Below are 15,521 nucleotides of genomic sequence, written 5' to 3' on the forward strand. Positions count from 1 at the left end.
CTGTAATTTAAAGTTAATTTAATTTATATTAGTTCTACCGAAAAGTTTTGTCCATTTGTGAATTGTAAGGAAATAATAAATTATTCATATATTTAATAATATTTATTGTACAATATATTTTGCGTCGTTGTTTATTAGAATTTGTGAATATGATTTTTGAAAAATATATGTCTCAAATAAACATGTGCATTTTTGTGATTTATTTCACCCGCTTTTTTAACATTTTGGCATGTGCAAATTACATTTTAACATATAAGTATATGAATTTTTGAAAATGTCATTTCATCACAGGCCACTGTGATTCTAAGCTATTAATATAAAGATGCTTTTTGCAAAAATTCATTATAGGTTTCCACTACTAGGAACATAGTACAAAATTTATATTCTCTTTTTCAAAAAGTGATTTCGACGTGAAAGTGAAAAGTTCTACGCACACTGGTACCTATTTTGATTCTAGCGGACCGTTTGAAAATAAGTAAGATAAGTAGCATTGTAATTTATCCCCTCTCACTACGACCCCTTTCGTAGCTATGATGATGAAAAACTTCCTATACGCTTGAACAAAAACTTTTATTTATTTCTTGCTAACCTTTACATTAATAGTATTTTATATCCCTGTAAAAGCAGTACATAGCATCCAATAAGTATATATATATAATAATAATAATAGGGTAATACCATAAAGTAATACTAAATCATGAATTTTTTTAAAAACACTCACGAAGACTGAACTTTCTGTTCAGTTCATTATAAAGAAATCCAATTTCAAAAATTAATATGGGTGCCTCAAGGAAGAAATTACTCGACATTTATAATTATAGTTGTAGATGAGAAAGTATTGTGGATATGATAATGCAACAACTATAAAAGCGAGGCGCGAGGCTCAAATAATCGTATCTCCTCTTCCCAAGTTGTCCATTTTTGATTACAAAATTTGAATTTGAATTCAGTGTTCCAGGTTGAACTTTTGTAACATAGTGGATTTGGAAGCAATTAGTAATTCAACTTATCAGTGAGCGGTGTTTGTGCAGCTCTGAAATTTATAAATTGCATTGCTTAAATGCTTGTTATTCGCTCAGACACAATGTTTGAATAACGTAATTTTCTTACTTTGCTTTCATTATTCAATCGATTTGAAATTTTTCCAAAAGTTCTATTGCGAATTCTTTTACTAGTGTTTTCAACTTTCAACAAAAATTAAACTCATGTAGCTTCTTTTTCATCGAATGATAACAGGTCAAGAATATAATCAGGAGTGATGATCTATTGCTGAAGAAAGCATATTAGTTAAACAACGTACAACACATACAACGCTATGTATTTTTACAAATTAAATCATTGTCTAAGGAAGAGCATTATGTCCGTTTCATTAATAAATGCAGTAAATAATCTAATAGGTAAACAAATTTTTCACCATATTAAATATCTTTGTAAGATAAAATTGCAAACGGAATAACTTTTTTTAAACTTGTCCATGATTTGAATTTTTTGAGTTATTAGTCCACCTAGTTTACTGGAGGAGAAGTAACCGAAAACTTTCTTTAGGTTGCAATTGGTAAGAATGATAAACAAATAAAAAAATTTATGTTTTCCAACTTTTTCATCTGAGTTTATAACTAAAATTTAAAAAAATGCGGTTTTTTAAAGTAAAAATGCTCAATGCTTACACGTTAATATGAATTTTGTGCGGAACGTAACAGATGTGATAATATAAAATACACATTAACGTTATTAATTAAGAGCGCTAGTGTCACGAAAATTCCTGCCAACAAAATCATTGAAACGAACAAAAAGAGGAACTGTAATTTTTGCTTCATGATTGTAGGTTGTTATCTTAAGCTTGTCAGTAGTTAATAACGATCGCAGTCATTTATGCCTTTTATATGGAAAACTCGTGTCCAAATATAGATTATGAGAACATTTGGAAATGTCATTCCAACTTCACGCGATAAATGTTCACTTTTATGCTGTCATAAGTGTGCAGTTTTTGTGTTGAACGTGACAAAAGGTACTAATCTGGTAGAATGATTCGATTTATCTTTTTATTGCCCAAAGGAAATGTGCGTTTAACATACAGCAACGATTCAAAATATCAGTGCAATATTCTGTAAGTACGCTTCTGTGAGTCCTCGAAAATTATTTAATTATTTAGAGTCCAAAACCAAATTTTTTATTATTGACGTGGCATATGGAACTGGACTCCATTGTATGTTACTACATTGTATTGTTTGTTACATTGTATGAATTGTACTCCGAAATTATGTTACTTCCGTGAAATAAGCGGTTCCTTAAGGTCATTTGAACTAACCTTTTTCTTAGCGAAAATGCAAGTTTTTGAGTTATTAACGAAAAGCACTTACCAATGAGAGGCGCTCTCGGCTGACGCATAGCGGCCGGGTCAATGAGCACAACATTTGTTTGAAACATTTTTTAGTAATATGATATTTTTTAATGAAATAAAATACCTGACAGAAAAATGTAACGTTGTTATTTTAATAGAAAAATAAAATTATCCCCGACATAAACATGAAAAATCAACTAAATATCTTAAAAAATATTGAACAAAAAAACAATTAAAAAAAATGTTGTACATGTGGATAACAAAATATAGGTTTATTTAGATTATTTAGGTTTATTTAAAAAGCAAGGCGACCTTGAAGTAACCTAGAAAACGCCCACGCATTTAAAAAGTGGTAGTGCCATTTGTCTCCCCACTCGAAATACTAAAGGACACCTGTCAGTTTATTTTCATTAAATCATGTGTCTACGAAATTTTTTACAATTTTAGCTTAAATGGGACACCCTGTATAATAAAGCAATATAAAGCGTTAGAAAGACAAATTAATTAAATTGAAAGTAAAATTAGTTATTTTAATTATTTGCTATTAAAGATAAAAATACAAGTTTGGGCTACATTTTTATGTACGTGAGCACTTATATTTTAGTTACTTCCTTATGGTAAAAGCATCTTATGGTAAAAGCACATACAAATAGTTCAAGGTTTACAACACTTAAAACATTAACAAGGCTTATACATTTTTGTACATACATTTGTTGCATAAATCCAATAGCATTCGTATGTGTGTACATAAAATGATTAATAAAAAAAAATGCCATGGGGAATAATACTTCCTGGTAAAGAAAAGGCGTCGATTAATGCAATTCGTGTTGAAGGTGGAGGCTGAGGCAACATAGCGCAAAAAACTGGTCGTTCCAACAATACGATTGTGGACTACGTTACTAAAAGACGTAATCATGGCAAAAAGAAGCTAAGGGAATGTGGGGCACAGTCGGATACGCGGGTCAAACCTGGTGCCATTGCTTTTCTGAAAGAAGAGCTAATATAGGGTGTCTCTTTTAATTGTGACCCTAAAATATCTTCTTTAACGCTGAAACCATCAATCTAAACAAAATAACTGGTTTCCAAATTCCTCTTTTACAGCGACTGGCATCATGCAAATGTTTCTACGAAAATTTTGTTGACAATCTACTATATTAAATCACACGTTGTTCCTGTACCAATTCTGACAATGCAAAAAATTCCGAACCCTTATTACGCAAAACGAAAAATTTCCACACCTTCAAAAAATTTTTGTTTTCCCCTAAGGATTTTTTCCAAAAATTTCTCCTACATTCTGATTCTAGCGGTGTGAAAATACTGTTGTCTGACTTTTTGTTAATATCATTTCTGACCCACATCGATATTTCGATAATATACATACAGTGTCCCACAAAAGTATTCGTATACCTTTTTAGACACAATAACTTTTTTAAAACAGAATTAAATCACTTGAATTTTTTTTGGATGGTAGGCGGACTACTAGACGATGACTAAAATGTTTTTTTTTAATTTTGCTCTTACTTGAAATGACAAAAAAATAAAAATCTCTCGTTTTTTCACTTTTTTATCTGAGCCTATAACAAAAATCTTTGCATGTTGAACATTTTATCAAAATCGGTTCACGTTGTTACAAGTTACAACAAATTAAACATCTCAAAAATCGTAGTTTTATCACGATTTTAGCCGAAAACTATGAGAAAAATCTGCTGTTTTTAAAATTCTTCAACGCTTGTAGTTAACCGATTGCGATCAAATTTTCAGCACGCATATAAGTTACCGAGATTTACAGAAGACATTTTTTAAATTTTCCTTACAGACTCAGATGTAGAAGTTACAAAACGAGAGTTTTTAATCTTTTCTTTTCATTTCAAATAATAGCAAAATTTAAAAAAAATACCGACTAGTAGACTTGTCCCTCTATTATCTAAAAAAATTCAAGTTATTTAGTTCAGTTTTGAGAAAGTTATTGCGTTTTAAAAGGTGTACGAACTCTTTCGTGGGCCACTGTATATTCATTGTAAGTTCTCGAAACTGTCGTTTTAGTTTCAAAAGAACGAGTAACCAGTGAATTCGATGCAGTATAGCGACGATTAAAAGAGGTAATATGCAGAGTGTTCCACTAACACTATTACAACATGATATCTCCGCTAATTTTAATGCTACGCAAAATTGTGAGGTTGTCAAAGATGGATCTCTGACAGTTTAGGACAACCTTAAACTTAAATAACCTTAACTTTAATATACAAACTTAATTATATATGTAACAACGTATTATTTAAAACTGACGCAACTACTTAACAAATAACCGATGGAAAGACACATTGAATAACATAAACGTAAAACCGAATCGTATCCCAGCTAGACGACTCAATCACGACACGAGCTCGATGAAGAGCAATTTCTCATCCAATCGGTCGAATGCATATCGATCGATAAAACAAAAAAGGCCAGTGAGCCCTAGTCGCGTTTTGTTTTAAACCTTAACATTCTGGTAATCGATACTAGCGAGAACGCTTATTTCCTCGTAACAAAAACCGTTACATCTCACAATGATACCATTATTACAAAATATCGAGAGCCCAAATTATTTGGTATGGAGGGCCACATACTATGCAAATAATTTTTCCTCAAATTCATTTATTTCATTTATTTTTAAAACTTACATTTTGCGTAGCAATGAGAAATAATAGATACATCGCCTTTTAACAGAGTTATTGAGATATCCTATTAGGGTGTCCGGCTCTATTCTACGTTCACCTGCTTCCAATTCAACTAAAAATAGAATGTCAATTGCATGTATCGAAAAATAGGATTGACAGGTATATTTTTGATCATTACAAATTGTAACAGGAAAAATGACATTTGCATTATGGGAACAAGCAGCAATGTCAGTTTCAAAAAATCTAGAAAATATATTCTGGAAAAAATACTTGTAGAATATTATTCAAAGCAATATTGGTAAAATCAGAAAGATGAAAACTTAATTTTTATGAAAGACGTAAAATTTTTTATTATTATTATTATTATTATTATTATTATTATTATTATTATTATCTTTATTATTATCATTATCATTATTATCATATTCTATCTACATGTAGCTCTACGCAGTCATCATATGTAAGCCCGGAAACTTTTCATTTTCGAGATAAATACTTTTTGTTTGCGGGATTAGATTTTAAATAATCTGTCAAATTGTCTTTTGTCGTTTCAATAGATCAATTTGCTTAGGGGAGACCAGGGCATAGCGAGTCATGGAGCAAAGAGAATTTCATTGAACGTTTATTTATACAATTAAAATTCATATCTTAAATTGATTTATCAAAAAATACAATGATGATTGTATCGCTTAAATTATAATAATACTTTTATTTAATAAATTAATAATATAAGTATTAAAGTGTCAACACGTCCGATCGATAATTTTCTAGAAATTCAAATTTCGATAACTAAGTTATTTATTTGAGATTTGATTAGAAATCCTTAACTGTGTGTTCATAATTTCTATAGATAGTAATATTTTTGTTAATAAGTATGCAAAATGACTAAAAAATTATTAAATCATTAATGAACATGTTATTCGGAACAAATTCGGTGGAGCAAACTGAACTGCATTGGAAAACAGACGAAAAATGCGTGATGGAGATGTACAGTGACGTAAACTAAAACTTCTACATTTCTTAGCCAAAGTTTTTTAAGATCAAGAATTATAATTAAATATAACTACCTAAAAGTAGAGTAGGTGTAGACAGCAGAAGGGTTGTCAGGGTCACTTTCATTGTGATTGACCATGTTGCACAGTGGTTTAAGAGCGGAAGAAGCCCTATTTTCACAACGTTGGAAATGTGTATTATTTAATTTGATTTTAGATAAACGAATAAACAAATGATACTATTCTAAATAGTTCTGCTACTTCTTCAAAATTAAAGCACTGCATTTTTAGCATCAAAGTCAACTTGAAACTAACCAGTGTTTTGCACTTGCAATGAAACGCTTTAATGTTCATTTCTACTTTACGAAGAAAAAATAACACAATGAACATCCTTGTTTGTTGCGTAGTGTAACGGTATGTCTTAAAATAATAACTACTATAAATATTTTTACGAAAGAGTACCTTAATTGCTCAGTAGACTACCGATTTAGTAAGTCACCAAAAAGTGACAATTAAACAGCATATGTTCATATAATATTTTTTTCTTACATGCTGGCAAAGTTATGCCGATTAAACTGGGACACTCTATGTATGGCGTTTACTTTCACCAGGCTGAATCAATAAAATTGTCAGAAATTTTGACATATTTATCGAACGCACAGTACCCCAGGAATTATAACGCCAACCATACAATTATAAAATACGGTGCGCAGAATTTTACAAACTAACGAGAGGATACCTAAAAACGTAAACTATACTTTATTACACCTAGTAACACGTAAAAACTGAAATTGCCCGAGATGCAAAGGTCACGGGATTTTGTAGCCTGTCCAATTAACGTTGCAAATTTCAATTAACGCCGACAACATTTCCCGTGCCATAACTTCTTTCCAGTGTTAGTGCTTAATAAACGTGTCCACGAAATGACTGGTTTGAAAATGTTTATTCCGGTATCGCTCGTCCTCGGATCTTTTTCTCTTTCGACTCCAGAAAAGTTGCACAACGACGACGCGCGCGCACTGTGTCGCGTTATGTCGGATATTTACGTGTTAACGCGACACAAATTTTCCCGGAAATTTCGCCGACGTAAAAAATTACACGGCAGTCAAATGTAACCGTGTCCGTCTTTCTAATGCTAAGCGTTCCTTCCTTTTTTTTTGTTTTTTTTGTTAATTTATCCACGCGTCACGACATAATGCTGGCGCGCCTGGTCTGGCGTGATGCCACGCGCATTTCATTGGCAATATATTATCACACAGAGCTCGGAGCCATTCATTGCGCTAATTACACAGATGCTCACCTTTTTCGCTTTTCGACCGGCGGCACTCGGCGTTGCGATCTTTTCTCTGACCACGCTCGTAGTATACATAAATATAATACATACAGGGCGAGTCTCGTAACATGATGACATTAAATAACTAATAAAATATTTGTTGTACAAAAAGATGTTTCAGATACAAATTGCACAACTTCCCGGGAGATATATGGAATTGTAATCAGTTTTATGTCATTTTGCTTTTTTTTATCGTGGTATGGAGGTCACCTTCAATTTTTTAAGTGGAATGGTTAATATTTCTTCCCGAATTTGCGCTGAGTTCTACGTAAAAAAGTGTTACACCGAATGGGATCTAAATGCAATCCGCGGCTATGTTTAAGAATTATTAATGAATAACACTGATCAATGAGGGGCGAGTTCGTCTGGCGCGAGGCGGCCGAGCTCGTCTCTCATTGGTCAGTGTTTTTCGTTAATGACTAGTTAACGATGCTTCGCAGAAAATTTTTGTGAAGAAAAAAGTTGCTTTGAATGACTTCAAGAATCTCTAATTTCCCGAAGGTACCATAATTTTGGGATCCCCTGTATATCATTACAGAGCTTGGCCGCATCGCGCCAGACGAACTCGCCCCTCATTGATCAGTGTTATTCATTAATAACTCTTAAACATAGCCGCGGATTGCATTTACGCTAAGGAAGAGAATTTATTTCAAATAACTTCAGGGAAGTACCATAATTTTAGGACAGCCTGTATAGTTAGTGAGAAATTAGCGAAAATAAATTATGTTCATTAGGGGAGACCGTTAATCAACGTATGCAACAATATATTAATCGTGCATGTTCTGTGATGACAGCAGGAACTCTTGAAAATGTTTCTCGTTCACAATAATAAAATTACGTGATTGTATTAATTACAACAGACGTCGCTTAAAATAAAACATATTTTACTAATATTTCAGTAACTGTGTATTTTAGACAGCATTTGATGTAATACTTTTTTATGTAGTATTCAACAATTCTTTATCCGAGTTCGAAAAGAAATGTTAACAATTCCATTTGAAAAAATAAGAGTGATCTTCCTATCTAGATAGAAAAACAAAATAACATAAAACTGATTAGAATTTCATATGTACCCCTGGAAGCCATGCAACTTCTATCCGAAACATTTTTTCGTAAAACAAATATTTTATGAATTATTTGAGTTCGTCATGTCACGATACTCTCCCTGTATACGTTATTTACCGGCGTAAAAATATTTACGAAAAATTGCGTACGAAGCGAACTCCGGTAACGCGTTTCGGCCAGAGCTGCGCTGAAATTTCTCTTAATCCTCTCCGATGGCAGGTTAGTTTTTTTTCCGCTTCGAAAAATCGTTTCAGTAGAATGAACGGGTAACGAACGTTCGCAGGAAATACAGTTTTATATCCATCCGAATTGAAATGCAGTCTAGAAATTGTAGAAGTGATCTCCATACGTAGATTTATAGTTATATTATTGAATTACTGATTTCGTTCATTGATAAAATATAATGTAATATTTGAATCAGTGACTAGTAATAAATCGGTTGATGTTCACTGTGACTTTTATTTTACTTAGTGCGCGGGAAATCTTTGCTGCAGTTTAACGAGTTATTCTCAGCTTATGAAGTTCGCCTAACGAATTCGTAGAATAATTTAGAATGATTTAAATTCTGTTGACCTACCCAGAACATCATTTCATTACGAACGTTCATACTATGGTGAAATTAAAATGGAGATTATCCGAGATTATTTATTACTAGACTGCGGACTTTTGTGGAAAATAACGAACATCTTCGTTAGTTACAAGAAACAAAAGTTGAATAACGATATACTTTTTCTTACAATAATTTTATTCATTTAAAAATACTGTTTCTATATTCTTGCATTATTCTGATGTGTTTGCTATTTCGTGTTTAATATTATCATTCTTTTTATGAATTCATAAAGATCAACAGTCTACTTTTTTTTTAAATACAAGATGATAATATCGTTACACCAATACAGATTATGTATACATTAATGAACCATCGAAATTGTTGTGTGGAATCTTTTAGATTCGCCTTCTTTCTTCCACTGTAGCTGACTGGGTTTATTTGATAATATTTTTGTTCTTCTCTTGTGTACCTATACATATAATGGCGGTGATATACTTACGACCAGTGCAATCATGAAAATCAAATACGCAATGCGACGCATGCGCAGGGAGTCCCGCACAGCGGCGTGGGGCGTCCACCGTTGCGTCGCCATCGTAGTTCAGAATTACAATGTTCAGACGGTAGACGCCCCACGCCGCTGTGCGGAACTCTTTGCGCATGCGTCGCCTTGCTTAGTTATTTACTGACTGCACTACTTACGACCATTTGAAGAATGGTATAAATCTATTTAAAATTCCATTAGAAAAATACCGATGACTTTGAAATCTCAAAAAATGTGATCTATGAAAAAGGTTATTTTCATGACAAAATGTGCCCCTTCGAACCAAACAATTTGTTTCTCTAACATTTTTGAGTATTATTAACGGTATCAGCGATATCGCTTTGTATCACTTTTAATGGAACACCCTGTATATCTTAAAAAATATTAAACCTACAGGAAAATATTTCAAACAAAAGTTGTGCAGTTTTTTTTATAGGAAATAGAACATAGAATGTGATTCCGGAGTAAAAATATAGGTTTCAGAAAACGAGATGACCTCGAAGTGATCTCGCAAATGCCTATGTATGAAAAAACATGTAGTGACATTTGAATCCCTACTTAGAATATTAAAAGATGTGCGTTAGCCTTTTGTGCGTTTTCTTTTTCTTTTTAAATCATGCATCTATGATATTCTTTATAGTCTCAACTTAAACGGGATGTCCTGAATAAGAACAAAGTTCCTGAAGAAATGGCTCAATTTTACATTATGACGAGTATTCTCGTCAAAAACTAACTGGTTAAATCTCCGATCAAGTTTTCTGTACCATTGTCTGCCACATTGTTTCGATTCGTTTGAATCTGCCGTCAGCTGACAAACTTTTTTCTTCGATACTTCCACCCTTACGATTGACAATATCCCTCCTGCAGTTTCTATTAGAATTTCTTTAGTGATAAAACTTGCAATCCGCATTCAACAACGAGTTCTGCTATTATTCCAGTAGATAACATTGTCGTTACGGGGGCGTAGGTATCGTTATAATCTACCTCTGGTACTCGAGTGAAGCCTTTCGCTAAAAACGTGCCGTTCGCCTTTTCACGCTTCCGTCTACATTGTATTTTATCTTCAATACCTACTTCGACTTTACAATCTGCTAGTTCTTGGGTCGATCAACCAGGACGCATGTATCATTTAGAATCGAAGCATCGCTTTCAGCATGCACTTTCACACGAAAGTTTTTCTTTTACGATATGTATAATACAGTAAACTATCTTTAATAGTCACGCAGCTTGGAATCAGAAACGGACAACTTAGGCAAATCAAATACTATTCTTGAAGCCTCGCGGCTTACCTTTATAGCTGTCGATATCTCGTGTGAGAGAGAGAGAGAGAGAGAGAGAGAGAACGAACATCAGAGCACTCGCAAACTTAAAAACCAGCGACCAACATATCGGTGTACATTACCACAAATACACAATAATGCTGGAATACAAACGATGCCATAACTTTTTGATTTATAATTTTTTACACTTGTAAAAAAAAATTATTCTACCATATCAGTCAGATTCTTCTAATTAAAATGAGACCAAACACAACATACTGTAGGCCATATTTATTCAATTACATCGCAATTGATTTTACTTCTTGTAATCAGAAATATTTATGTCATGTTTGATCTCGTTTTAATCAGAAAACTATTAACAATATATTGAACAAGAATCAGTTAAAAATGTTAAAATTAAAATTATGAGATATCATTCCGAGAATTCTAGTCATAGGAAACCGCGTCACATGCCGCATCATACGCTTGACTGACTCCGTCGAACCTTAGCATAGGTGTAGGAATAACTCATATAGGCGTAAGAATAGCACAGGGACAATGCAAACAAGCCTCTAATAGGGACTGTTATGAAGAATTTATTGTATTGCTGTCGTGTATGGACGAAACATTTTGTGAAGCCGGTTACTGAGGAGTGACTAATTGCTGTGCCTTTGGTTTTTTTTCATAATTTAACTATGTATTTATCGAATAGGACATGTAACGTTTATTTTGTTTATTTTTTGATTAACAAATGTAATATGTCTTACTTGATAAATATAAAAACACGAAAACAAAGCAGAGACATCCACTGCAACAAGGGGAGAGTTGCCCAGAAATGTGATAAATTTTTGCCTCGACTGGAGAAGTTCACAAGACTCGTTTCGTTTTAAGTTCCTTTTATTTTTACAGAGTTACTGTTACAATAATTTTACTCATATTTAAAAGCAACATTATTCAATTAAAAATATTGTATTGCTGAAATATGATTTGATCTACAACTTTTATGGACGAATCAAACCTTTAACTTCTTAAGACCTATAAAATGAAGAAACTAAATTTTTTAATTCCTGATGATGGTTTGATGGTTTTTGCCTTGATCTTGTATAAATAAATATGACAAAAATGCAAATACAGATGCTTTCCGAAACAAAAGAATGAGCTATTGAAAAATTTTATTTAGGGAAGTTGATCAGTTCAGGGAGGTCTATAATATAACGGTAATAATTTCTATGCAGCTGAAGAATCACTTTTTTAATTACAGTCATATATTTTTTTATAGATTAGTTTATGCAAAAATGATTAGTTTATCAAACAAACGACAGAAAAAGACTTTTGCTGTGTTAAGATCGTTACTTAGTGTTCGAATCCACCAAAGTTAAATCTAATGCAATACATTTAAATAAATAAATAAATAAAATATGAAAAAATACGCATACGGTGCTGTATCTTTTTATCTGTGTATGTATAAGAGGGAACACGTGCCATTCACTAACTTTTTTCGAATGCCTTCTTTGGACTGAACTCGTCCGTTAAATTGTTTACCGTCGGTTGCTTAATCCTCTATGTTTACAAAATACATCGCGAAAAGTGTATGCTTATTCGCGGCACGAACTTATGGGATGACCTAATATGTAGAACTAGATCTTTCTAATGCCATGCAATATTTCTTCGCAGGTCTTCTCAATTTGCATATCCGAAACTTAATTGGATGTCCATGACCTCTTTCGCTTGCAAATTGATTGTTGAATACATTTTCAACAGGGTCGAGGAAATTCCGGAACCTTCTCATACGCTACATTGAAATTTATTGCATGAGGTACTTTTCTTTGAATAAAAGTTCTCATATTACAAGTCTTACAAATTTTTGAAATTTAAAAATTTTGGCTTGACCAGAGTTAATAAAATTTGAAAATAAAATTTTTTCTATAACAGAAACGGATATTTCGTTGACGAATGTAAGAAAATTTCTTAGATATTATAACTAGTGTCAATTATTATTTAACAAATAATATTATAAAAAGTGCCAATTATTATTTAACGAATAATGTTATAACAATATTAAATGATTGTTCTGGTTATAAATAAAAAGTGATCGTTTTAATTTTTCTTAAATTTTCAGCAACGATGCTCATACTGAATGATTATAGAAATAATTTAAACGCGTCACAAACCTAGAAAATGTTTTGCTTCTGAAATGAAATTGATTTAATTTGAAATAAAATATTAATACTTACGTTTTGCTTATCGTAGAATTTCTTTAATTTGAAAATAATATTCCATAATATTGTTTGTTAGAAATTTTTGGTGGATAGAAATGTAACTTCTTCAATGGTTAAAATATTGTTTGGAAAAATTGCAATTGGTTGGCATGATAAAGGAATTAAAAATGCTGTCTTATTCAAATGTTTTGTCAGTCCATAACGAAAATTTAAAAGATGCATTTTGTAAATCTCGGTAACTAATTTCATCGAAATTAGTTGCATAGTCAAGCTACAAAATGCATTTTATATAAAACTCTGCATTTATCCTAAAATCCTTGTGAAATGTTTAATGTAAAATCTGCCAAGTGGTGAGAACTCTTTTCGCAAGAGAACCACAGGGATAGACATTGTGTCGCACGAAACATATAAATCCGAATAGAAGTTTTCCTACAACTGAAGGTACCTGCTTATGTCGAATGCTGCTTATAATATTTCTTGCACTGTTACTGGATCATCCATTTCAATTGAACGAACAAATTCTGATGAAGTTGCTGCCTCGTTTATTTGACTGTTAATGATTTCATGATTTTTTGATGATTTTCATGATTATTTGATTAGCTGAGAAAGATTCTTCTGGTGCCATGCATTTCCCTTACAGATTCTCGTGATTTGTATGTCATATACGTACGTAAAATATGTCCAAGCTTTCTTTTCTTTTCAAATTGATTACTCAATGCATTTTCAATATTACATCTTTCACAGTGTAATAAAATTATTAAATTCGACAAAAAATGTGTTATTTTTTATCGTTTTAAATGATTCCGTAGGTGATAATAAGTGTAAAAAAAAACTTTTATACACGTTTTACAAATCTTATTGAGAACAAATGAACATCCAATTATACATAGTTACGTCTTGTGTGATATATATTGTAACACGGAATACATAAACCTACAGTCATCAGTCGACGTCACAGTCTGGGCAAAAATATCTCGTTTTATTTCTACCTTTCTTCCCACCAATTCGACGTAAACAGCATACTATATATAATCTAGTCGGTTTTTCTTTGTTAGCAGTTGTTGGAATATATTCAATAAAAATGTCTTTTTATACAGTATCCCAACATATCATACTGCTTGGTCTAAAAAATGTACGAAAATTTTATAATAATATCTCCTCCCTCTGCTATATGTTACATCATAATATTTGATATTTTGATCCGATATATCAACGACTCCCATTGTAAAATTGTAATCGTGTATGGCCATCGGAGTATTCTTCATTTTATTTCTTTTTTTCGTTACTGAAATGAACGCTGAATTGTGAATTGTGCGCGAAAAAAAACGCGAACTCTCCTTTTGGTACTTAACGCTTTGCCCAAAATATTTCGGGATTCACTGCAAAAGTTAATTTAGAGCTCAATTTTATCTTCGAAAGAGACATGTAAAATTTATAATAAATCGTTGCGATCGTATTCGAGATATTACGATCACCAGGAATTGCAAATGTGATCTTGTGAAAAATTAGGTGTGTCTATAATGTCATGAGACTACTGCCATACCTTTTTTTATAAAGGATTAAACTATTTAATATTATTATCCTCTGCAAAGTAACTTCATTGGAAAATCGTACATCATCAAAGACCATATTTCCACTTTCCGTAACAGTGCTGAAATGGTTAACTTGAAATTAAAAACTTGAAACTGCCTTCAGTTGGTCTGTCAGAGCGATCCGGATACTGTCTGCAGTTTCAAAACTGCGATATTTCAGGTAGAAATTGAATTTGGGGAAGCAGAAATGGAATATGACACAAGACGGAAAGCTGCGATATTTTAGTATTTCATTAGATCTCTTTCAGGTAGAATTTGATTTTGTGGAAGCAGAAATGAAACATGACAAGTATGAATTTTAGTACTTCATCAGAATTCGACCTATTTGTTACACATCAATCGGACATCGGGAGTTCTCACATTAGCAAAATTATCTTACGCTTAATATCTATGCTTTTAAGGGAGGACATTCAGACGAAAGTCGACTATCAGTAATTATCCAAATAAAATTTTGAAAATATGCATTTTGACAGCATTTCTTACGCTGATTTGAACCACGTGCAAATTATTTTGCTAATTAGCTTCTTTAACTGTGAACAAATTTTTCTTTTATGAAAGAAAAATTGGATTGAAAAATCCGTATCAAATTCCCTTCAATATTATGTACAGAAAAAAATTTCAGCTCGAAAACTTTATTATTATTCAAGTTATTTCGATTTTAGTAATAATAATTGGCATTACGGCCGTCTATGTACCTATGGCAAAAATTTTATTCCGTGTACGAATAAGAGATAAAGACTTAACGAGTACAATTTTATTTGGCACTATCAAATAAATATCCAATCGAATAAAGATTGATCTATTGGATTGGGGCAACTAAGTAATTGCCGATTTGTTCAATGAAATAAAAAATTTTTTTTACTTGAAATGAAGTTTAATCTGCAACGTATTTTCCATTCTGTTCGATGACCTTTTGCCATCTCTCTGACAACTTGAAAATTCCACGCTCGTAGAAAGTCTGATCCTTTT

At 32.2% G+C, this 15,521-nt stretch overlaps 1 protein-coding gene and 1 long non-coding RNA gene across 2 annotated transcripts in view; one reads left to right on the plus strand and one right to left on the minus strand.

Moving 5' to 3' along the window:
• The window catches only part of LOC143259277 (potassium voltage-gated channel protein Shaw-like), a 421,748-nt gene that overhangs the window by 101,536 nt on the left and 304,691 nt on the right, over positions 1-15,521 (plus strand). The gene's annotated exons all lie outside the window — the stretch shown is intronic.
• Positions 178-10,707, minus strand: LOC143259359 (uncharacterized). Its single transcript, XR_013033163.1, has 3 exons — positions 10,557-10,707; positions 1,111-1,269; positions 178-1,033 (listed from the first exon to the last, which is right to left on the minus strand). It is a non-coding gene; the product is annotated as an uncharacterized LOC143259359 (long non-coding RNA).

The sequence above is a fragment of the Megalopta genalis genome, chromosome 4 (genome assembly GCF_051020955.1).
Source record: "Megalopta genalis isolate 19385.01 chromosome 4, iyMegGena1_principal, whole genome shotgun sequence".
In the NCBI taxonomy this organism is placed as follows: Eukaryota; Metazoa; Arthropoda; class Insecta; order Hymenoptera; family Halictidae; genus Megalopta; species Megalopta genalis.